This window comes from Macrotis lagotis, chromosome X (assembly GCF_037893015.1).
Source record: "Macrotis lagotis isolate mMagLag1 chromosome X, bilby.v1.9.chrom.fasta, whole genome shotgun sequence".
Classification (NCBI taxonomy): domain Eukaryota; kingdom Metazoa; phylum Chordata; class Mammalia; order Peramelemorphia; family Peramelidae; genus Macrotis; species Macrotis lagotis.
The window spans coordinates 90,323,862-90,348,828 of NC_133666.1; the positions used below are offsets into that span (position 1 = coordinate 90,323,862).

At 36.5% G+C, this 24,967-nt stretch overlaps 2 pseudogenes; one reads left to right on the forward strand and one right to left on the reverse strand.

Moving 5' to 3' along the window:
• LOC141498750 (trinucleotide repeat-containing gene 18 protein-like) overlaps nt 1-24,967 on the reverse strand; it is a 98,742-nt pseudogene that overhangs the window by 40,735 nt on the left and 33,040 nt on the right.
• On the forward strand, nt 53-990 carry LOC141503223 (S-formylglutathione hydrolase pseudogene; annotated as a pseudogene).

The following is a 24,967-nucleotide window of genomic DNA, read 5'->3' on the forward strand; positions in this document are numbered from 1 at the left end:
TGCCTTCTATCAGTGAGTAGGAAAATAGTAGCAATTGAATAGAAAAGAATCTATGGCCTTGAAACAAATTTCAAGCAACAAGTGCTTTGAGGGATTTCAGAAAGTATATGAGCATGACAGCATGGAACTAAAATGCAAAATGAGATTTGGAATCTACTTACCACCAAATGCAGAAACTGAAAAATGTCCAGTACTTTACTGGCTATCTGGCTTAACTTGCACAGAACAAAATTTTATCCCCAAAGCTGGTTATCATCAAGCTGCAGCAGAATATGGCTTAATTGTCATTGTACCAGATACAAGTCCACGTGGCTGCAATATTAAAGGAGAAGATGACAGCTGGGACTTTGGTACTGGAGCTGCGTTTTATGTGAATGCCACTGAAGAACCTTGGAAAATCAACTATGGAATGTATTCTTATATAATAGATGAGCTGCCCAAGCTGATAAATGCCAATTTTCCTGCTGATTAAAGAAGATATCAATTTTTGGCCATTCTATGGGAAGCCATGGAGCTCTCATTTGTGCTTTGAAAAATCCAGGAAAATACAAATCTGTGTCAGCATTCTCTTCAATCTGCAATCCAATGCTCTATCCTTGAGGGAAAAAAGCCTTCAGTGGATATTTAGGATCAGATCAAAGTTAGTGGGAGGCATATGATGCCACTCATTTTGTGAAGTCTTATCCAGCTTCTCAGTTGAACATATTAATTGATCAAGGCAAAGATGATGAGTTTCTTAAAGATAGGCAATTACTTATTGACAACTTTATAGCTACCTCTGCAGAAAGGAAAATTCCAGTTGTTTTTAGATTGCAAGAGGGTTATGATCATAACTACTACTTCACTGCAACTTTTATTAATGATCACATCAGACATCATGCAAAATACTTGAATGCCTATAGCTTCTTATATAATCTCATAATTATAAAAGTCACCATTAACCAGAAATTTGTAAAGATAGAATTATACAAGAAAAATTATTGCCTGTGAACATGCACTTCTAATTTTTATCAAAGGTTAACCCCAACTTGAATAACCTGAATGAATTTCTGTGTGTGTGTGTGTGTGTGTGTATGTATATATATATATATATATATATATATATATGTTTGTAAAATCAAGCAATCTTATTCTTTTTTGTTCCCCATAAATATCCTGGTAGAAGATTCATCATAACCTAGATACAGTTTGAAATCTCTGTAAAATTAAGTGTAAAGGATCACAGAATATGTAAATGATCTCAGGTAACTGTAAAGAATTCAGCAATTCAGATGTACTTGATGACTTAATAAATAGTTGATCAATAGGGGCTGCTAGGTGGCGCAGTGGATAGAGCACCAGCCCTGAAGTCAGGAGTACTTGGGTTCAAATCTGGTCTCAGACACTTAATAATTACCTAGCTGTGTGGCCTTGGGCAAGCCACTTAACCCCATTCGCCTTGCAAAAACCTAAAAAAAATTGTTGATCATTGAGTGTATCAGTTCTTAGAGAACTAAATTATGGAATTGTATTCCAGTATTGAATAAAGAAACTTACTTCTTGCAAAAAGAAAAAAAAAAGAAAAGGCCTTCTGGAGTGGGGGGGGGGGAGCTTGAACTAAAAAAACCAGGAATTCCAGGACTCAGAGGTTGGAAGAGAGAACATTCTAAGCATAAGGAAGTGCCTGTGCAAAGGAATAGAGTTGGGATATTGAATGTTTGTTGAAGGAACAGAATATTTGCTGGATAAATGATAGGATGGAGGAGGAGAATGAAAATAAGAATCCTGGAATGGCCGAAAGGTGCCAGATTGTGAAGAACTTTAAATATGAAAGGACTTTATATTTGACTCTGCAATAGGTAGCCCCTGGAGTTTATTAAGTAGTTTATTAGGACATGGTCAGCCCTTTGCTGTAGGAAAATCAATTGACAGCTAAATGCAGTATAAATATATTGGAGTGGTAACCACATTGAGTTAGAGAGATTAATGAGAAGATTATTGCAATAAGCCATGGTGGTTTTGTGTGAGTGGAGAGAAGGGAAAGAGGTTGGGGAGAGAAAAATTAACAAAGCTTGTTATATGATTGACAAATCATCCAGGTCTTCATCACATTTTGTAAATGATATGAGGATGATGCTGAGTTTGCAAATCTGACTGACCTGAAAGATGGTGATATTTTCTTTTCTGTCTTTTTGAAGTAATACTTTTTAAATTACATGTAAATATAGTTTGCAACATACTTTTTATGAGATTTTGAATTCCAAGTTATTTTCCCTCCTTCCTTCCTTCCACTCTCCTCAAGACAGCAAACAATTGGATACAGGAAACATTTCCATATTATTCTAGTGAAAGAAGAATCAGAACAAAAGAGAAATAACATGAGAAAGAAACAACATAAGACAAAAAAAGTGAGAATATAGTGCTGTTATCTTCATTCAGTCGCCATAGTTTATTTTCTGGATATGAGTGGCATTTTCTATCACAAGTCTTTTAGGATTATCTTTGATCATTTTATTGCTGAGAAGACCTAAGTCTAACACAGTTGATCATCACACAATGGTTCTGTTATGGTATACAAGGCTCTGGGGCTGCTAGGTGGCATAGTGGTTAGAGCACTGGCCCTGGAGTCAGGAAGGCCTGAGTTCAAATCTGACCTCAGACACTAAATAATTGCCTAGCTGTGTGACCTTGGGCAAGTCACTTAACCCCATTGCCTTAAATAAATAAATAAGGTATACAAGGTTCTGGTTCTGTTCACTTCACTCAGCATCAGTTCATGTAAGTGGTTCTGTTTTTCTGAAATGTATCATTTCATCATTTCTTATAAATAAGAATATTCCATTACATTCATATACCAAAACTTGTTTAACCATTCCCCAATTGATGGGCAGCCTGTCAGTGTCCAATCCTTTGCCACCACAGAAAGAGATGTTATATTTATTTTTGTACATGTAGGTCTTTTTTTCCTTTGTATAATATCTTTGGGACATAGGCCTAGTAGTGGTATTTCTGGATGAAAGGATATGCATAGTTTTATAAACCTTTAGGCATGGTTCCAAATTGCTCTCCATAACGGTTGGATCACTTCACAATTTCATCAACAATGCATTGTTGTCCCAGTTCTTTCACATCCACTCCAACATCGATCATTTTCCTTTTCTTTCATATTGACCAATCTGAGAGTTGTGATGTGGTATCTCACAGTGGTTTTAATTTGCATTTCTCAGAACAATGGAGATTTAGAACACTTTTTTCCATAACATTATAGATAGCTTTGATTTCTTCATCTGAAAACTGCTTTTACCATTTATCAATTGGGGAATCACATGTTATAAATTTGACTCAAATCTCTCTATATTTTAAAAATGAGGCCTTTGTCAGATGTACTTGCTACAAAAATTGTTCCCCAGATTGTTGCTTTCCTTCTAATCTTGGTTGCATTGGTTTTGTTTGTGGAAAACCTTACTAATTTAATAATAAAAGTATCCATTTTGCATTTCATAATGGTCTGTCTCTCGTTTGATGATCAATTTTCTCTTCTCCATAGATCTGACAATTCTTCATAGAAAGCCTATTCCTTGCTTTCCTAACATGGTTATGATATCAGATGATGATATTTTTTTCAGTAGTAATGGGGAGCTCAGAAGAGGGGAGGGATTACTTGGGAAAATAATGTCTTATTTTGGACCTTTTGAGTCTTAAATGGCAATGGGATATATAGTTTGAAATGGAATTCACTTTCTTCAACTGTAAAATGAGGCGGTGGGCTATGTGATATAATGAGTTCTTTGCTTTACATCTAAGATACTATGCATAATCATGATCAGATAGGCTTCCCTGTGCCTTACTTTCCTTTTTGGTAAAATGCAAGAGACTTGAACTCAATGACTTCTGAGATCCCTTCTAGCTCTAGATCTAGAATTTTATGTGTAACTTTACCTCCCTGGGCCTCATTTTTTTCCTTTGTAAAAGGAGGGGCTTAGATTAGATGGCCTCTTCTAAGCCATAGCTCTAGGATTGCATAATTTAAAATGCAAGGGGAACAGAGAAGGCTGTCAGAGGGAAGATTTAGGATTCAGAGAGGGGGAGGGGTTTAGTTGGGCTTGGAAGGAGAGAAAGCCATTTCTGGAGGAAAAGATGAAGCAGGAAGGAATTCAAGGGATGGAACATCAGCTCTGCCCAGGAAGGGAGGCTTGGCCTTCACCCTCTGGCAGCTGTGCCCAACTCCTAGACAATGCTTCACCTGGGAAGAGAACTGAGGAATATCTGTGGTTCAGTGAGGTCTACAAATGAAAGTTTCCCCTTCTGTTGTTTGTCAGCAGCCTGGATACCAAGGCCCTGGCAATAGTTCCAAGAGCAAGCTGTTTCCTAGGGCTGACTCAGACTCAGCCCCCCTCTCCCCCACTCCCTGACTCCTCCTCCTCTTGAAAAGGTGTTATCTTTGCAGGAACCTCTAGATGGCAGTATTGACCCAACCCAATGCTTTTGCCCAGGGAGATTGCTCCACTCTTCCCGCACCTTTTTTTGTTTAATTATTATGGCAGAGGAAGTACAGTCTAAGCAATGGAATCCAAGGTTTGTCATTTTCATCCCCAACCTGGTCGTGTAGAAATGGTTCATGGACTTCAATGACATTGTCCAACTCCTGAAGATACTCCGGTTGCTGGTAGTGTACTCCCTGAAGGTCTTTCAAAGGTAAGGCTCAATATTAGCATGATCCTCCTAAAGTCACATATTATCCTCATTTTTCAGAGTTATCAAAATGATGATTTTCTTTAAAATAAGACACCTCCCCTATGTTATTTTATCCCAGTACATGGATGGTCTAGTGATTTAATTCGTTGCAGAAATAGTTGGATGGTAACAGAGGAGACACTGAACAACTCCCTGAATGTATTCTGAGGTCACTTCGAGTTTTAGATTTGTAATTTTAGTATTCTAAGTTACTTTGATTCCCTGGTTTCTCATTTTCCTCATCTGTGATGCAAGAATATTACATAACTTCAGCTCTAAATCTAGGCTCCTATTATCTTAAGGAATTTCCACACCAGAGATTTCAGTTTCCACATATGCAAAATAAAATCTTTGGATTTTCTAACTCTAAAATTTGAACTCTTTAAGCATGTAACTTCCCTGGCTCTCAGTTTTCTTATCTGGAAAATAAATAGGTTGATTTAGATTATGGCAAGCCATTTCCCTTCTTTAGGGCTCAGATTCACCATCTGTGAAAGAAAGGATGTAGACTAGATGACCTCTAAAAACCTTATTTTGCTGTAGATGTAGGCTCCTGTTATTATAAGTCATTTTACTTCCCTGGGCTTTAATTTCCTTATTTGGAAAATAAGGAAATTGAAATAGATGATATATCTGGTCCCTTCTAGCTCTAATAAGGTTTTTATTATCTTCAATTACTTCCTCACCCTTGCTCTCAGTTTCCTTATCTGAAAAATGATAGTGATGCTCAAAAAGACTCTAAGATTCCTTCTAGTTATAGATCAAGGCTACAGAGATGCTTAGCCTCTCAGTATCTCACTTTGCTCCCCTGAAAAGTGACAGGTTTGGAAAAGACAGCATCTGAGATCACTCTCTAACTAGAGATCTAGAATCTGATCATACTTAATCATTTTACTCTCCTTTGTGAGAAATTCCTCCTTTGTAAAAGGGGATGAACTAGATATGTGTTATAAGGGTCCCTTTTAGCTCAGAATCTAGGATGCTGTTGTTCAAGGTCACTTCCATTCCTGGGGTTTGTCTTTGCCTATTGGAAAAATGAAGGGCTTAAACAAAATGGCCTCCAGGGACCTTCCAGCTTTTGATCTAGTTTTCCAGATTAGTTATATTCATTACTCCTCCCGTGTTGTCACTTTCATCAGCTTGTAAAATGAAAAACTTGAAGAAAATGGCCTCTAGAGTCCCTTCCAGTTCAAAATCCAGGTGCCTGGAGTTGGCAAATTCATCATCTCTCTGTGGATTGTAAAAGGAAGAAGAAGCTGAATAAATGGCCTCCCAGTCCAGCTCCAGATCTGGGTGCTTTGTTTAGGTGTATTCATTGCCCTTTCCTGGACTTCAATTTACTTCACTGTAAATGAAAGCATAAAATAAATTCCAGGATGTCCTCTAGATTTTTATCTAGGTTCCTGGAATAGGTATATTCATTGCCCCTACCCAGGACTCAGTTTCTTCCTCTAGAAAATGAAGGGATTGACTAGATGGTCTCTGAGGTTCTTCCCAGCTCTAGATCAGGGATGCTATTATGCTCAGGCTTTTCCTCTCCCTGAATTTTATTTTGTTCACTTCTAACATAAGGTAGTTAGAACATGTGATGCTAGGTCTTTTATTTCTCAAAAAAGATTTATTATTTCTTTTTTCCCTCTAAGGAGGAATTTGTCCTGGACCTGGAATTTTAACCCAGTTCTTGATGAGGTTCTCTAACACACTCAGCAGTTTCAAAATTTTGGGGAAGATTTCATTCTTTACTTCTGACACTTGCTACAATTTCTATTTTAGTAACCAAATTCCAACAATAGTTATTACCTAACATATCATTGTTTGAAATTTAAATTGTAGTCAGTCACATTTGAGCTAGATATGAAAAGATTCTTTCAGTCTCTCTTTTTTAATGGGACAATTTTGAAGAGAAGTGATTATCAGAATGCAGTTTTCTCGTTGTTCAATTTCAAAATCTCTTATCAGTCAGAGTGGAGCCTGCTGAGGATTGAGACCCTGAGGGGAAAAAAAAAGCAACATCCATACTGAGAGCGGTCCAGCATGCTGAGAGCTGTCACTCAAAGTACTCCTCAGAGGAAAGCTCCTGAGTAGTCCAGGCCATTCATTTTTCTACTGTTTCTAATCTAAAACTATGCCTGACTTTCAGATTGTACACTCCCTCCCCCAGAGTTGACCTGCAGGTAAAAACCTTCAGTGGATTGGAACTAAGGAAAGTGTCAGTTAATCATTCAATCAACACAAATTTATTATATACTAATTAGGGTTCAGGCAGCCTGGGACAGTGGATGGAAAACCAAACTCAGAGTCAGTTATCCATGTGTTCTAATTCCTTCTCTGACCTATACTGAGTATGTGATCCTGGGAAAACCAACTAAATTCTTTGTACCCTAGATAATCCTCTGATATTTGAAAGCATATCCTACTGACCTGCATTGTAAAAGGGAGTCTCCTTCTCTATAACTTCCCTATGCTAATGAAATCCTAGGTCTATTCTATTCTTTGGTGCTGGGGGGCATGTTGGGGATGAGAATCAAAAGTTTGGGGGCTCCTACATCCTAAGAGGGGACATAACAAGTCCAGAAGGTACCCTTGGTGGAGAGTGTACTGGGAAGTGAGGGAATCAGAAGGGCTCCTGCCAAAAGTGATATATGGTATATGTGTGTCATGGAATACTGTTGTTCTATTAGAAACCAGGAGGGTCGGGATTTAAGGGAAGCCTGGAGGGATTTGCATGAACTGATGCTGAGTGAGATGAGCAGAACCAAAAAAACACTGTACACCCTAACATAGGGGTGTTGTTCAACCTTGATGGATTTGCTCGTTCCACCAGTGCAACAACCAGGTACAATTTGGGGCTGTCTACAATGGAGAATACATCTGTATCCAGATAAAGAGCCATGGAGTCTGAACTAAGTTCAAGGACTATTCCCTTTAATTTGGGAGAAAAGCAGATATATTGTCTGATCTTGTTTTTGTATCTTCCTTAAGGATGTTATTTCTCTCTCATCACACTCAATTTGGATCAATGTATACCATGGAAACAAAATAAAGACTGACAGATTGCTTTCTGGGGGTGGAGTAAGATTGGGAGAAAAATTGTAAAACTCAAATAAAATCTTTAATAATTATCTCTCCCTTGATTTCCCTCAGCCTTAGTTTCCTCATCTATAAAATGGGAATAAGTACACCTAAGAAGCAGTTGTTAGGGATATCAAATCAAATGATACAACTGAAATGCTTTGCAAACTTTTAATCACCACATAAATGCTAACATTGGGTCTTGAGTGGGGCTGTACCCCATAACTAGAGTACATTCTGATTTCAATTTTGTCTGGACTTCCAGGCCCATGGAAAAACCTACCCTTCCCCTCAATCCTAACATAATCACCATAGCCTTTAAAGACCCCTTCCTATTCTGCTCTCCCATAGCAATGTTATTCTGCCCTTTAACTGGAAACAATGTGATTGTATATGGAACCCAAGGAATTGGGTTCAAATTCCAGCTCAGTCATATAGAAAGAGGCCCTTCACTTCCCTGGGATCTTCTATCTTTATCTGTAATATGAGATGGCTAGGCTAGGTGGTTTCTAATGTCTTCTCTAGCCTGAAGTGTTACTTTAGATATGCCACACATCCCACTCTGGGCTTCAGCTTCCTCCTCTCAAAAATGAGGAAAGTTGAACTACATGACTTCTGATGTCCCTGCCAGGTGTCAATATGACATTATGAGGCTTTGTTACCATCATTATTGCATAATTCTAGAGTTATTCTTGTAATCATAAGAGTTGAAATGAAAGGTTTATAAAATAATAGTTAACTTTTATGTAGTGATTTAAAGTTTGTAAAGCATTTAACATGTAGTATCTGATTTTATTTCCACAGTAGCTCTATTTCATAGGGGAGTTTTTAATTCCCATTTTATAAGAAATTGAAGCTGGGAGATTAAGGCAGAGATTAAATGAAAGTTGTGCAGAATAGTGGAAAGACAACTTGTTTTTAAATTTCATCTTTTATGGTTAATATCTGTATAATCTCCCACCAGTCCCATTGCCTCTCTGGGTCTCACTTTTCTTTTATTATTATTTTTTATATCTGTTTAAGGCAATGGAGTAAAGTGACTTGTCCAAGGTCACACAGCTAGGCAATTATTAATTGTCTGAGGCCAGATTTGTATTCAGGTCCTCCTGACTCCAAGGCCAGTGCTCTATCCACTGTGCCACCTACCTGCCCCCTCTCACTTTCCTTTTACTTAAAATGAGAAAACTTGACTAGATGACATACAGGGTCCCTTCAGCCATAGATGTTTATGACCCTGTGGCTTACCCTCAGATATCACTGAATCCTACCTTCTCATTTGACATAAAAATCTGCAAAAGATAATAATAAGACCTTACTTTATATTGTGAATTCAGATTCAAAATCTAGGGCTTAGTGGGACCACAGAGGTCTAGCACCATCCACATTTTACATGAACAAATTTAGGTCCAGAAAACTAAGTTGACTTTATCTTTTTGTAAAATTTCATTTTTATTTGAATTCTGCTTACTTAACTCTGTATCAGTGTATATAGATATTTCCATACTTCTTTGTTTTCATCACAAATATAATGTCTTACATATTATATGTTACATAGGGTGGAGTAATATTACATTAAATACATGTACCATAATTTGCTTATTCATTCCTCAGTAGCTGGGTATTTAGTTTGTTTCTATTTCTTCACTATTTCAAAAGTGCTATTATAAATATTTTGTAGTACATAAGGACTTTCTGCTTATTTATGACTCCCTTGTGTTATAATCCCAGGAAGGACATCTTGGGTTCAAAATCTACAAAAAGCTTCATCATTTTAGTGGTATTTATTTGAAATTGCTTTCTAAAATAGTTGTGCTCGCTCACAGTTTCACCAGCAATGTATTAGTGTGCCAATCATTCCACAATCCCTCCAACATAGATTATTACCATTTTTGTTCATTTTTCGCCAATTTTCAGGGTGGCAGATAAGACTCCAGGTTTGTTTTGATTTGCATGACTCTAATTATTTGGAATTTGGAGTATTTATTATATGTGATTCTGAATACTTTGTAATTCTTTTAAGAACTGTTATATAATTCTTCTTTCCCTGCTTTTTTCCTCTCTGTTGGCATCACCTTTAATGTACCATAATTCCTTCAACCATTTTCCAATTAACGAATACCCCTCAGTTTCTGATTCTTTGCCACCACAAAAAGGGAGTCTGTAAATAGTTTTTTCTCCTTATGAATTCCTTTTCTTCTTTATTTAGATTTCTTTGTGGTATAAAACTAGTAGCATAGTTTGATAACTTTGGGGGCATATTTTCAAAACGATTTTCAGAATAGTTGGGCCAGTTCACAGCTCTATCTGTGCTTGTTATCTTTGCCAATCTGATGGGTGAGGTAGGTTATTTCATAGTTGTTTTAATATGCATTTTGCTGTTTATTTTATTAGTACCTTGATTTTTTACTTTAAAAATTGCCTATCCAGGCAATCAGAAAACAAAACTTTCACTCTTTTGCAAATGATTATGGTGCTAAACTTAGAGAACCCTAAGGTATCAACTAAAAATTACTTGAAATAATTAACAACTTTAGCAAAATAGTAGAATATAAAATAATCCCAAACAAATTGTCAGTATTTCTATACATGACCAATAAATTTGAAGAAGTAAAAAGAGAAATTCCATTTGAAGTAACTCTACTCAACATAAAATACTCCCAAGACAGTTCCAGAAACCATATGAACACAATTACAAAATGCTTTTCATATAAATTATTAGACCTAAAATATTGGAAAAATGTAAATTCTCATAGTTAGGATGAGCTAACATTATGAAAATTTTAATTCTAAACAAGTTAATTTACTCATTCAATGCCATATCAATCAAATTGCCATAAAACCTATTTTACAGAGCTAGAAAAATTAGTAACAAAATTCATCTAGAATAACAAAATGACAAGAATATCAAGAGAGTTGGTAAAAAAAATGCAAAGGAAGGTGGCTAACATTACATTACAAAATGACAGTCATCAAAACTGTCTGGTATTGGCTAAGAAATAAGAGAAATGGATCAGTGGATTAGATTAGGTATAAACAAAACAGTAAATGACTACAGTAATGCATTGTGATAAACCCAAAGACAGCTTCTGGGATAAAAATTCATTATTCTACAAAAACTGCTGGGAAAAATGGAAAAGAGTATGGCAAAAAATAGGCATAGGCCCACATATCACACCCTATACCAAAATAAGATGGAAATGGGTACAAGATTTAGTCATTAAGGGTGATATGGTAGATGAGTTAAGAGAACAAGAAATATTCTTTCTGTTCGATTTAGGGAGAGGGGAGAAATTTATGACCAAGCAACAAAGAGAGAGCATTATAAATTGCAAAATGGAAGATATTGTCTATATTATATTTAACAGTTTTTGCATGAAGATAGTGTAGTGTATAGAGCACCTTCCCTGGATTCAGGAGGACTTGAGTTCCTATTGCCTAGCTGTGTGACCTTGGGCAAGTCACTTAACCCTAGTGCCTTAAATAAAATAAATAAAAACGTTTTGCATGAATCCAGCCAAGACTGGAAGGAATGCAGAAATCACAAAATACTATTCACAACTATTATTTCTGATATAGGACTCATTTCTAAAATATAAAGAGAATTGAAGCAAATTTATGAGATTACAAGTTATTCCCCAATTGATAAATGGTCAAAGGATATGAATAGGCAGTTTTCAGATGAAGAAAATAAAGCTATTTATAGTCACAGGAAAAAATGTTCCAAATCATTATTGATAAGCATAATGCAAATTAAAACAACTGTGAGGCATCACCTCACAGCTATCAGATTGGCTAAGATTATATCACTTAACCTCATTGCCTTGCAAAAATTTAAGCAAAAAGAAAAGGGAATGATCATTGTTGGAGAGAATATGGAAAATTGGCATGCTATTGCACTGTTAGGGAAGTTGTGAATTAATCCAGACATGCTGGAGAGCAATTTGGAACTATGCCCAAAGAACAATAAAACTGTGCATACTCTTTGATTCATCAATGCCAATACTAGGGTTATATCCCAAAGAGAGCATTAAAAATGGAAAAAGTCTCACATGTTCAAAAATATTTATAACAGTTCTTTTTGTAGAGGCAAAGAATTAGCATTTGAGGGAATGCCCATCAGTTGGGGAAATGGTTGAACAAATCATGGTATTTATGAATGTTTTGAAGTATTATTGTTCTCTAAGAAATCATGAATGGCCTAACTCTAGGGAAGCATGGAAAGCCTTGCATGAGCTGATGCTGACTGACATGAGCAGAACTTTGTAAACCTTAATTGAAAATTTTCATTTAAATTTAATTACAAAGCTTTTACACAAATAAAACCAATACAATTAAAATTAGAAAGGAAGTAGAAAATTTGAGTGAAATTTTATAGCAAGATTCTCTCATAAATTTCTCATTATTAAAAGAGAATATTGTACATCTTAACTACAACATTGTGAAATTATCAACTATAATGGATGCAGTTCCTCTTGGGGGTTTAGTGATCAAGGATTCTGAGAGAACTGTTAAAGGAAATGCTATCCACATCTAGAGAAGAAACTGTGGAATTTGAAGGCAGAGCAAAGCATACTATGTTTACTTTTCCTAAACATGTTCTTCCTCATTATCTTCCCCCTTAGTTCTAATTCCTTTTTTACAACATGACTAAAATGGAATTATGTTAAACATGATTTTGTATATAAAACTTTTACCGGGGCAGCTAGGTGGCACAGTGGATAGAGTACCTGCCCTGGAGTCAGGAGTACAGGAGTTCAAATCCAGGCTCAGACACTTAATAATTACCTAGCTGTGTGGCCTTGGGCAAGCCACTTAACCCCATTACCTTGCAAAAGCCTTAAAAAAAAGCAAAACACTTTTACCAAATTCTTTGTCACCATGGGGAGGGGGGAGGGAAAAGGGTGTGGTTGAAGAATGTGGAACTCATAACCTTGCAAATGGAAAAATGTTGAAAACTATCTTTGCAATGTAATTAGAAAAAATAAATTAAATTTCAATTAAAAATTGATTATTATATTTTTGACCATTTATCAACTGACAAGTGACTTTTATTTCATTAAATATGACCAAGTTCATTATATATTTTAAAAATGAGATCTTTATGAGAGAAACTTGCTATAAAATTTCCCCTAAATTTTCTACTTTTCTTCTAATTTTAGTTGCATTGGTTTTATCTGTGAAAAAGCTTCTTAATTGAATTTAAATGAAAATTTTCTATTTTGTCTCCCACAAATCTCTCTATCTCTTGTTTGGTCATAAACTTTTGCCTTATCAACAGAACTGACAGATAATTTCTTCATATTCCACTTATTTATGATGTTACCTTTTCTGTCTAAATCATATACCAATTTGTAATTTGACTTGTAGACTGTGTGAGATATTGGTCTGTAATTAGTTTATGCCAAACTTCTTTCCAATTTTAGTAGCTCTTTTTATTAATAATGGAAGAATTCTTGCTCCTGTTTCTGGGATCTTTGGGTTTATAAAACACTAAGTGACTAGGCTTATTTGTTTCTATGTATTGTGTACCTAATCTATTCACTGGTCAACCTCTTTCTTATTCGGGACCAAATTGCTTTGAAAATTATCCTTTGTACCATAGTTTAAGATTTGATACTAATCTGTCCCTCCTCCCCTTGTTATTCTTGATCTGAATGGTAATCCCTCTTCTGCTAGTATTTGTAACAGGATAGCTACTCCCCCATCTAGAAAATCTAAAGTCAAGTCATACCTGAATTCCAGGCGAATGCATTAAAGAAACTGTCCTGGTTTCAGAAGGACTGTATATTTAGTTTCCTTGACCGTCACACTCTAAAGAAATACAGAGTTGAGTTGTTCTTTCGATACATAAATAATAACTAGGAAATAGCTGACTGTGTGAGATCAATAAGGAACTCTCACCAGATTGAAGTTTCATCAGAAGGGTGTTTGATTTCAACCTAACAGCTGACATTGGTAACTCAAAGGAGAAGCCCTTCAACACTTCCGGCAAGGAATGGATCTCCTTTCCTTTTTTGGGGGGAGGGGACTAGGAGGTCACTCTTTTTCTGCCTCTTAGACAAACTTTAGTTGATGACTTTGTTTTCTACAGTCCTATAATATCTATGTATGAACCTTTTCTCATTTTGCCTTCATTGGATTTTGTCTTTCATTACTCCTAAGTGAGGTATGTCAATCTGCTCCCCTCTGGCCCCATTCACCATTCTAATAATGTTCAAATCAAAGTTCTCCCTGGTTATTACTACTCTATATGAGTAGTCTCCCTCCATAGAATATAAACACTTTGAGGGTGGGACTCTTTCTTTTTATATGTGTATCTCCAGGAGTAAGGATGGTGCACAACACATAATAAGTGCTTCATAAATGATTTTCATTAATTAGTCAATGAATCAGTTAATTCTAGACTTGGAATGTACTTAGGCCATGGTACAGTTGTTTCTCAAAGAGTCACTTGAAGTTTTCAGACCATACTCCCTGATGCCACCTGGCAACTTCACTTACCTATCTCCATGCTGTTTACCCAAAGATGGCTGAGCCATTCCCCCAGCAGAATCTAACAGGGTGATGGAGAAATTTGGCTTGAAACCAAAGTATCAGTCATTGCTGCTGCTTTCTGTTGACTTGTTGTCTGTGGCTTGCCTAGTTGATGCTCCCTACTTAACCTGTGTTCCTGTGCCTTATCTGTCCCTTTGCATCCTGTATGCTCCTGGTTTTCACCTACTTCCTCCAGCTTTTCACTATTCATTTTGGTCTCAATCAAAGGCAATTAAATTGCATTTATTGTATACCCAAACCAGATATTGTACTGGATCCTGAGGGCTCAAAGACAAAATTAAATCATTTTTCCTCTCAAGGCACTTGCATTCTCCTGGAAGTACAACAGGTCCATAGGTAGATAGATTTAAGGCAAGAGGACACAAGAACTGAAACGAACAGGGAAAGTTTTACATAGGAAGTGGCAGTTGACTTGAGTTGTGAAGGAAAGCTAGTGATTCTGTGAGGCTCAGGAGAGGAGGGTTAGCATTGCTAATTGGTCATCCATCAGTAATGTTCCTCATTAGTGGTTGAGATGAAGGGACAGAAATTTGTCATTGACTCTGATGACTTGGTTGAGTACTTTTTACTAGAGGCTTGGAGAAGCAGGCAGGTATATTTAACATTTTTGTCACTGAAAGGCATAAAGACATAAATGACAATACTCACCAAATATGAAGATCATGGAAACATAGCTTAAGATCTGGAAGACAGCCTAGAGGCCATCTAGTCCAATTCCTTTACTCTATAGATGAGGAAACTGAAGTCCAGCAAATGAAAACCAACTTCACAAGTACAAGCTGAGGGAAGAATGGTTACATAATATTTTGAAAAGACTTGGGATTTCTAGTGGACAACAAACTCAGCATATGAGAGCATTATGGTATGGCATCTGAAGGTGCATTGATTATATTGAGAGGCATAACTTCCAGATTTAAGTAGTCTTTGCCTTGGCTTCAACCCATTTGAAATACTTTACTTGATCTGCTGTGTCATTTTAGGGAAGACTGATCAGCTTTACAGCACATAGAGGAGGTCAGGATGGTGAAGGGTCTGGAATCCATGTCATATGAAAATCAGCAGAGTGAAGTGGGGATATTTAATAAGAAAACACTCAGGGAAGGAATAATTTCGATTTCAGTGTTTGAAGAACTGTCATGAGAAAGAGAGATTTCATTTGTTCCTTAGCCCCTGACCACAGAATCAGAAGCAGAGGAGAGAAGTTCCAAAGAGACCAATTCAGGTATGATGTTGGGAAGAATTTGAGAACTAGAAGAACTGCCCCAAATGGAAAGAGCCCCATCAAGCCACTGAGGTCTTTCCTCAGTGGTTTCTTAAGCAGGGACTGTTATCCTGGAGGTATTAGGACTTTAAGAATAATAACTAGCATTAATCTAGCCCCTAAGACATGCTGAGTGAATTATGTATGTTACCTCTTTTGGTTCTCACAAACCCTATGAGGTAACTGTTGTTATTATCCCTTTTTTTTTTTACAGAAGAAGAAGCTCAGATTAGGAGAGGTCAAGTGACTTGCTTAGAGGTCAAACAGCTAGAATGTGCCTGCAGTCAACTTTGAACTCAGTTCTTCCTAATTCCAGATCCATCACTCTTACCCAATGTCACCACCTAAGTGCCTCTGGAGGTGAAGAAGGAGACAAGGGTGGCACTGTCTTCTGGGGTCTGTGTTTCCTCAGGAATGGAAAGTCAATTAAACCCACTGCACAGGCATGCCCTCTACCCTATAATAACACTTGAATGATGCTTGTGCCTCAGACTGTGGTTTTACCATAGATTATTTTTTCCATTCATAAATATTTATTTTCTTCTCCTCCCATCTACCCCTTTACTGTTGAAAAAAGAAAAACAAAACCCTTGTAATAAATATATATAGTCAAGCAAAACAAATGCCTGAATGAGCTCAGTATATTGATTTAATCTCTTCTCTACTAGGAACTGGGAAGCATGTATCTTCATAGTTCTTTACACATGACTGATTATTACATTGATCAGAGAACTTTAACAATATTTCAAATTTGATTATCTTTACAGTGTTGTTTTTATTGTATGAATTCTTTTCCTGGTTCTGTTCACTGCACTCTTCATCAGTTCAGACAGGTTTCCTAGGAGTTTCTAAAATGATCCCCTTCATCATTTCATATAGCAAATAGTAAACATTACATTTCTACACTACAATTTTCCCTTTATTCTGTTTATTTTTCTTTTTCAAGTAATGAGTTGTTGCTTGTCCTTCATTCTTGAAGAAGACCAGGGCATCATGGTCTTGATGTGACACTATACCATGACATGCACATGCATTGGATATGAGTAAGGTGGTACTGTGCAAAGTCACTAGCCTTACTTTCTCCTCCAGAGCCTTTTGGGTTCAATGGCCAGATATGGACTAGGAGGATGGGAGATGGCCCAGGATGTGAGGCAATCAGGGTGAAGTTACTTACCTAACATTACACAACTAGTGCCAAGTGTCTGAGATGGGATTTGAACTCAGGTCCTTCTGCCATAGAGGCCAGTGCTGTTTTCACTGAACCACCTAGATGGATTTAATTAACAAGTATTCTAAAGATTAACTTCCCCACCATTGAGCAAATTCTTTCCCCATTGAGCAAATTTTTAAAAAATCTATAAAAAAAGAAATCCCTCAAAACATATTCTCCCATTAGTTATATCCACCATGTATGTAATTTTATGCTTTCTGAGTTCACCCATTTATTTCTAGCACAGTGATGGGGAATCTTTTGTTCTTCCAAGGACCATTTAGATATCTATAAAATTATCAACTTAAAAATTATCCCTTCTCACTGCTCTGACCCTTCCCCTTCAAATGTATACAATACTGGCAACATTATAGATTTTTTTCCATTGAATTGAAATGATTGTCCTTAGTTTTGTGGTTGTTTAAAACTTGGAAAATACTTTAAAGAAGTTTTTGCTTCACTTTCTTAGCAAATAATTAACAGAAAGAGTACCAACTTTGTCCCCCCCCCCCCAGATATGTTTGGTTTCTTGTTACCTCAGTGACTAATTTATAATTTGAAAGAAGAAACTTTACAGGAAGCACCTACAACTCAAACAAGCCTCTACAACTTTTCCTCTTCAAATGGGGACTGGCCTTCAAAATTGGTCTTCAGAAGCTCATTGGAAATCAGTCCATTTTGTTCATGTGCATGTCTTCAGGATACAAGCCAATATTGAATCTCTCAGGCCATTTAAACAGTTCATTGAAGACAGAGCAAACAAGTTTCCTAAACTCAAAGGACTGACTGGTTGATTTCAAGTTCATCAAAGTGGTTCAATTAGTGGGTATGTATAAATCCAACTTTGAATTCCACTTCTAGTACTTTTCTTCATCTTTTACTTAGTTAATTGGGGTCAATATTCTTATGTACTGGCCAATTCAGATTAACCTATGTCTGATAATCAGGACAAACAAGAAAATGGAACTTAATTGAATTTAAAAACATTTATTTCACTTATTTCATAAAATTATTTTTTCATTTAGCAATTATTTTCTCTCTCAATTTATCTTTCCATTGCCCACCCTGACAAAACCCAAATCTTTATGACAAATATCCACAATCTATCAAAATAAATGCCTGTGTGAACCATGTTTAAAAATGTAAGTCTCCCTCTGCATCTTGAGCCCATCAACATTCTGGAATGAGGCAGGATGATATCACGCTTATCACACCCTAGAGAATAGTATTGCATGGATTGTTGTACCAATCAGAGTTCTGAAGTCTTTCAAAGTTGTTTTCAACAGGAATTTATGAATCTCCTTTTTCTTTGCTAAGTGTTGATGGAGGGCATCATATGGTCCCTGAATTCATGAAATCTCTAGTCTAGTAAGGAATATGAAGCTGTACATTATTACTCCTCTTGTTATCTCTGAAGACTATCTCTGATGGTTCTACCATTCTAATCCCTCTAATCCTGTTCTAATCCTGATCAAAACCATCCAAAATTAGCTCTTAAATCATGTAAAAAAAGGTGATACAAAATGTAAGGGGTTTTCCACAAAAAGTTTTTCCACACTATCCATTTCCCTCAGCCAAATATGAACCTTTTGTGAGTGTACCATTATCTAGGAAATTGACAATACAGATAAAATCAATAATAAAATATTCTTCCTCTTTAAACTATATGACATCAACTCATCTCAAGCACAACTAGTAAATGATAGTATTGCCTTGAATAAATTTATATGAATTTGCATACATCAGCACATAGTTTAATGAAAATGTGGTTCTTATTAAATTTGTCACTAGTCTAATCAAACTGCCTATATTTCTTTTTTCAGAATTCCTTTTAGCAAGACATAATTATCCCACTTTTTGATTATGTAACTTTAACATGTATAAATAGTAAACTGAAAAAATGATCTTGGATTGAAGAGTGTAATATGAAAGTATGCTGATGTGAATTTTCTAACCCTGTTTCTGGTGACATTAGCAATTCAATTAACCAGGGTTCTGTTTTAAATATTACATATTTGTTGTCAGTTCTTCCATTTGTTTGTTGGAACCAAAGGTCACCTGCCTTAATTTGAGTCATTAAAGTCAGCATTTAATCATAATATTTTGGAATCTTGGGCAATTAATGAAAACAATAATCTAAACACAATTCTGCCTTGAGAGCTAAGGGGTTCTCCCTCATTGGAAATATTCACTCAAAAGGTGACTGCGCACTTGCTGGTGACAGTATAGAGGACCTTCTCATTCAGATGTGGGATAGACTAAATAGTTGCCAAGGTCCTACTTGCTCTGAAAGTCTATGGTTAGTGTGAGAAGCATCTTACACAAGATGACATGAGAGCACAAAAGTCACTGGTGAGATGGACAAGCCTTGGTAGGATGCATTCTTGTAGCATGTTTTTCTGTTTGTATCCACTCTTCCCATATTCCCCCTCCATCTCCTCCATGCCCTAGATCTTCTGCTCCTCTTTGAAACTGGCTGTCTCCTATTTAGACTGTTGTTAGTCTCAGATATCTTCAAGGAGAGCTATTTCAAGTCTGGCTACAGCTGCCAGGCTATTCAAGCCTGCCTTCATGCTCATAGTTTGACAAAACTAGCACATGACCTTCTTTGTTTCATTTCTCCTATTTCACATTCTAGGAACTGTGCTCAAGAAGTATGCTGTATGAATAGAAGCCATTTCCTCTCTCTGAGGAAAGAGAATTTCTTGAAAAGACGACTTTCTCTTGCTGCCTAATCCCAATGGGTTTCTCCAGAAAGTCTCTGAATTCTGAGAAAGTGGGTTCCAGTTCTTCCTCTGATTCTTACTAACTGTGGGACCTGGGACAGGTCTCTTCACGTTCCCTGGGCCTCAGTTTCCTTCTCTATAAAATAGGCATAAAAAATGTCAACTTTTCAATTTCACACCTAGTACAGTAACTGTGGAATAAACTGGGAATAAACCCACCTTTTAATCTGGATTAATGATATTTAACTTTGTCTGAAAAAGAAGGGATTGGTAGCTTTATTCATTTATTCACCAAATATTTTGAAATGACTTATAATATGTGAGGTCCTTGGTTGGTGAGGAGTAAGGCACAAAGATGAGTAAGACATGGCTTCTCCCTTGAGGCACTTAAAGTCTAATTGGGGTAGAGTTCTTCAACTACAACAGATCTGGAATTTCAGGAATTGCTGAGATATCTCCAAGAATAATGACAGCCATCTATGATCTATGCCTTCCCAACATTTTTCCTGTAACCTTCCATAAATTGGTCACATGGAATTCCCCAGTGCAACATTAGAGATGTACACAGACAAATCAATGAACTGCAACTAAAGTTTTTGTTGTTTGTCCTTCATTCTTTTTTTCCTCTTTTTTTCTTTTTTAGTTTTTTCAAAGCAATGGAGTGGTTTTGACCAAGATCACACAGCTAGGTAATTATTAAGTGTATCAGGTCACATTTGAACTCAGGTCCTCCTGACTTCAGAGCCAATCCACTGCACCACCTAGCTGCCACTGTTTGTCCTTCATTCTACAAGAGGCCCATGATTTAAAGGACTTGATGCCATTACAAGCAAGTGAATTGGATTTAAGTGAGGGTGTGCTAGGCAGAGTCACCAGCCTCTCTTTCTCCTCCAAAGTCATCTGGGTTTCAGTGACCAGCTATGAATAAGAATCACTGGAAATAGCCCTGGATGCAGTGGGAGACCTTGACCTTTTAAAGTTAGGTCTTTCTCAGACTGCATTTTGATGGAGGCAATACCCATTCAGTCATTAATGTTATGAATGAGAGAGATAGTACAGAGAAACCAAGAATAACAACTTCCAAAAAAGAAAAAACAGTTTTTGAGAGAAGAAGATCCTCAATCTTTCTCATTTATTGAGACACATAAGAAAGAAAAGAAGCAAAGGCTTCTTTTACATAGTGCAAATATAAATAAATCTGGGAGGGTAAGACTTTCAGGGTTTCTAGACAAAATAGAAATAATTGCTTTTTTCATTCCACTCTGAACCAATTAGAACCCAAATAATGATTAAGTAGACCCAGCCTCAGACCCACTTTTGTTCAATCTAGGATAACCAGAGTGATTTGGGACCTGTAGACCCCAGGAAATCTTAGCAGGACTTTGGACAGACCTAAGAATAAACAAGTAAGACGATTGAAAAATGCTATGAGATCAAATGAGAAGGTTAGTCATAGGGTTTGTGTAATTATTTAAATTTTTACTATTTTGAGATTCTAAAGCTTACTAACACTAAATGAAAAAGTGCTTCCACATATACAGCAGAAGAGTAAAATAGGATTATAGGTAATACTGAGAATGTCTGTTCTTAATCATAGGATTTACAGTGGGAAAAGAATTTCCAGATCATCAAGTTTGACTCCTTCATTTAGCAGATGAAGAAACTGAGGTCCATAGAAGGTAAGTGACTTGGGTCACATGACTGAGAAATGTCAGAGCTAGAATTGTAATCCAGGTTGTCCAAGTCCTAATTGAGCTCTCCTCCCTGTTTCTAACTGCTTTGCTCCCATTCTAAAGAAAACTTTCTTTTTAGGGTTATGGGAGTAGATGAATTTTATTTTGGGATTCATAAACTGGTAATACCATAGACCATTAGCCTATCTGGTGAGACAGTAGTCCATTATCTTAGAGATATACCTATGCTTGGCACTAGCATGCCTTTTTCCCAGTCCTTGGCAGGCCAGTGATTCTTTCTGCTGGATTTGAAACCACTTGTCTAATCTCAGAGGAGCATGTTCTAATGAACATGATGGCTGAACAGGTTGGGACTGGTCCTTGCAGAACTCCTTAGTTAACTCTCCAAGATTGTTTTCTGTCCTTTGGATGCAAAATATTTCAATAAACACAATTATTTCCCATCTTTATGTATTCTGCAAAAATTTTGGATATCCTTTGAGAAGACACGAAGCTGTCTCAAACACCAAGACTATTCTCAATGAATCAATCATTGGTCATATTTCTTCCTATGTTTCCAAGTGTCTGAATTGGAGACTCCATTCTGACCTCCCTGTATACCTTCTAGTATGTGTGGCACAGTTAGCAAAAACAAAGAAAACCACAGTCCTTTTTCCAGAATGAATATGCATTTTTGTTAGATAAAATATTAGCAATGAGATTGCAGCAGTATGTCACCATCATATAGTATGACGGAATTGAATTCAAACCAAGAATGTAGGGCTGGTTCAGTATTAGGAAAACTATAAGCATTAATTACCACATCAATAATGAAAAGAACAAAAAAACAGAAGAAGAGACAGTCACTGTCTGAATGCACCTGCTTTGGTTTCTTCCCACTGTTCTGCACTGCCTTCCAACTCTGAAGGCTTGAAGAGTGGAAAGGGGGTAAAAAGTAGAATCAACAGACTTGCAGTAACTAGTATTGCAGTAGCTAGTGCTTCCTGTATCCTCCTTTCTTCATTTGTCAAATAGTGTTGCCAGTGATAAAGACCAACTGGGTTTCAGGATAACAGGGATTCAGGCAAATGTGAATGAATTCATGTAAAAGACTCAACACAGAGGTGTTTGGGACATAAAAGTTTATTCTCTTAAATTAACAAATTAAAGGGATTAAATATTAATATAGGTTAGATTTCTTAGGGAAATTTAGCAAAAGTAAGGAGAATTGCACATTTATTTCTATTAGGCTGATCCTTGGAGAAAAGCAGTCTGGCAGAGAGAAAGGTAAGAATTTTTTAAGTTAAGCATGGCATGGTGTCTTTTAAGGAAGGAATTAGAGGAAGAGTTAGGGTGGTACTAGGGAAGAACTAAGGAGTGGTTAACACATAGACCAAGACTATGTTTATTGCACATATCCTGAGGGGTCAACTTAATGATCTGGATCTAGTTGATGTTACCTATCTCAGTGAGTGCATGGGCAACTTTTGAAGTGCAAAAGATACAGGATGAGATCCCCCTACCCCAGCCTGGCTTTTTGATGAGATATCTTTGATAACCAGGTTCCAGGTAGCTTCAGTAACAATGAGAGTTATTTATTTACATAACAATGGAGTAGGAATCTGACATATAAGTAGCAAGGCCAATACAGGAACCAAAAAATAAAGTATTTAACTTTGTACTTTATTAGTTCAAGGTGAACACAGAAAGAAACAAACTTTACTATTAAACACTGAACTTTGTTAATACAAGGCTAGCATCTTCTAGTGCTAGGAAAAAGGTCCACCTTCCAGTAGATGTGGCACAGTTAGCAAAAACAAAGAAAACCATAGAATATTTTCCGGAATGAATATCTATGCAATTTTTTAGATAAAATATTAGCAAGGAAATTGCAGCAGTATGTTACCATCATGTGATATGAAGAAACTGAATGTATGACTTGTTCAGTATTAGGAAAACTGTAAGTTTTAATGACCATATAAATAATTAAAAAAGCAAAAAGCTCATAGAAAGTGTCAGAATCAATGTCTGAATGTACCTACTTTGATTTCTTCCCACTGTCTTGCAGTACCTTTCACCTCTGAAGTTGTGAAGAGTATAAAGGTGGTAAAAACTTGAAGCAGCAGACTTCTAGTAACTAGTGCTTCCTGTATTCTCCTTTCTTCATATGTAAAATAGAATTGCAAGACATAAAGACAACAGGATTTGAGGACAACAGAGGTTCAGGCAAACGTGAATGAATTCATTTAAAAGACTCACACAGAGTTGATCAGGACATAAAAGTTAATTCTGTAATGGTAACAAAGTAAAGGGGTTAAGCATCAATATAGGCTAGATTTCTTAGGGAAATTTAGCAAAGTAAAGAGAAAAAGTAAGGACAGTTGCACTATTGCAACTGGGCTGATCCTTAGGGATAAGAAGTCTGGCATAGAGAATGGTAAGAATTTTTAAAAATAAGCATGACATGGTGTCTGTTCAGGGAGGAGTTGGAGGAAGAGTTAGGGTGGTACTAGGGAAAGACTAAGGAGTGGTTAATACATAGGCCCAAACTATGTTTACTGCATATGTCCTGAGGAGTCAATTTAGTGTTCTGGGTCTTAGTTAGGTCACCTATCAGTAGATGCATGTGTAACTTTTGAGGTACAAGAAATACAGGGTGGGATCCCCTACCTCAATCTCCATTTTGGTAAGATATCTTTGATATCCAGGTTCCAGGTACCTTCAGTAACAATGGGAATTATTTATTTATGTAACAATGGGATGAGAGTTTCACACATGAGACTGTATTTTGCATTAACAAGGCCAGCACAGGAACCAAAAGATAAAGTATTTAACATAATACTTTGTTAGTACAAAGTCAGCACAGAAAGAAAAACATTTGCTATTAAACCCTGTACTTTGTAAATAACAGGCAAGCACAAGAAACAATAGTCTAATTATTTGATATGGTCAACACATAAAGAAACAGATTAACAATTCATTGGCATAACATTTTTTCTGCCTAATATTTCTTTTGCTACAATAACATAGTAATACCTGATTTAAACAGGTTTTTAACCTAGGCTTCTGGGGAAGGTGGTCAAGAAATGTAAATGTACTAGAGGACTATTATGATTATAACTATTATTAGCTATTTGGAATAATTTATTTTAAAATATTATTCTTTAAATACTGAATTTGTTGAACACCAAAAAAGAAAACATTTCCACAAAGTAAAATAAAAGAAGAAAATTTTGTGTGAAACCCTAAAGCTATATGAAATTAGCTTTTTTTCAGGGGGAAAAGAAACACTAGGACTCTATGTGGAAAGAGGACTTATTAAACTTGAAGTAACAATGACCTGATACACATCTTGATGCAAACCAACTGGCTGTGTTATCATGGGGCAAGTCACTGAAACTCTTTCTTCCTCAGTTACTTTCATTCTAAAATGATGAAAGTGGACTCCATGATCTTTAAGATCTCTTCAAGCTCCAAATCTCTGATTCTATGACAATGATGTGGATAAAAGGAATTGTTATTTGATTTGGTGTGGAGAGAATGTAATAAAGGAAAAAGTGTTTGAGGAAGACAGAGGGAAGATATTAGTGTGGGCAAAAGAAAGGGAAAAATCAGAGGAAAGGACACATGAGGATGAAGGAAGGATGAAAAAAAGGTTAGTTGGTGAGAGAAAACGAAAGAGATAGAGAGGGAGAGAAGGTCACACAAAGAGTGAACAAGAAATAGGGAAAGAGAGAGACAGAGAGAGGGGAAGAGA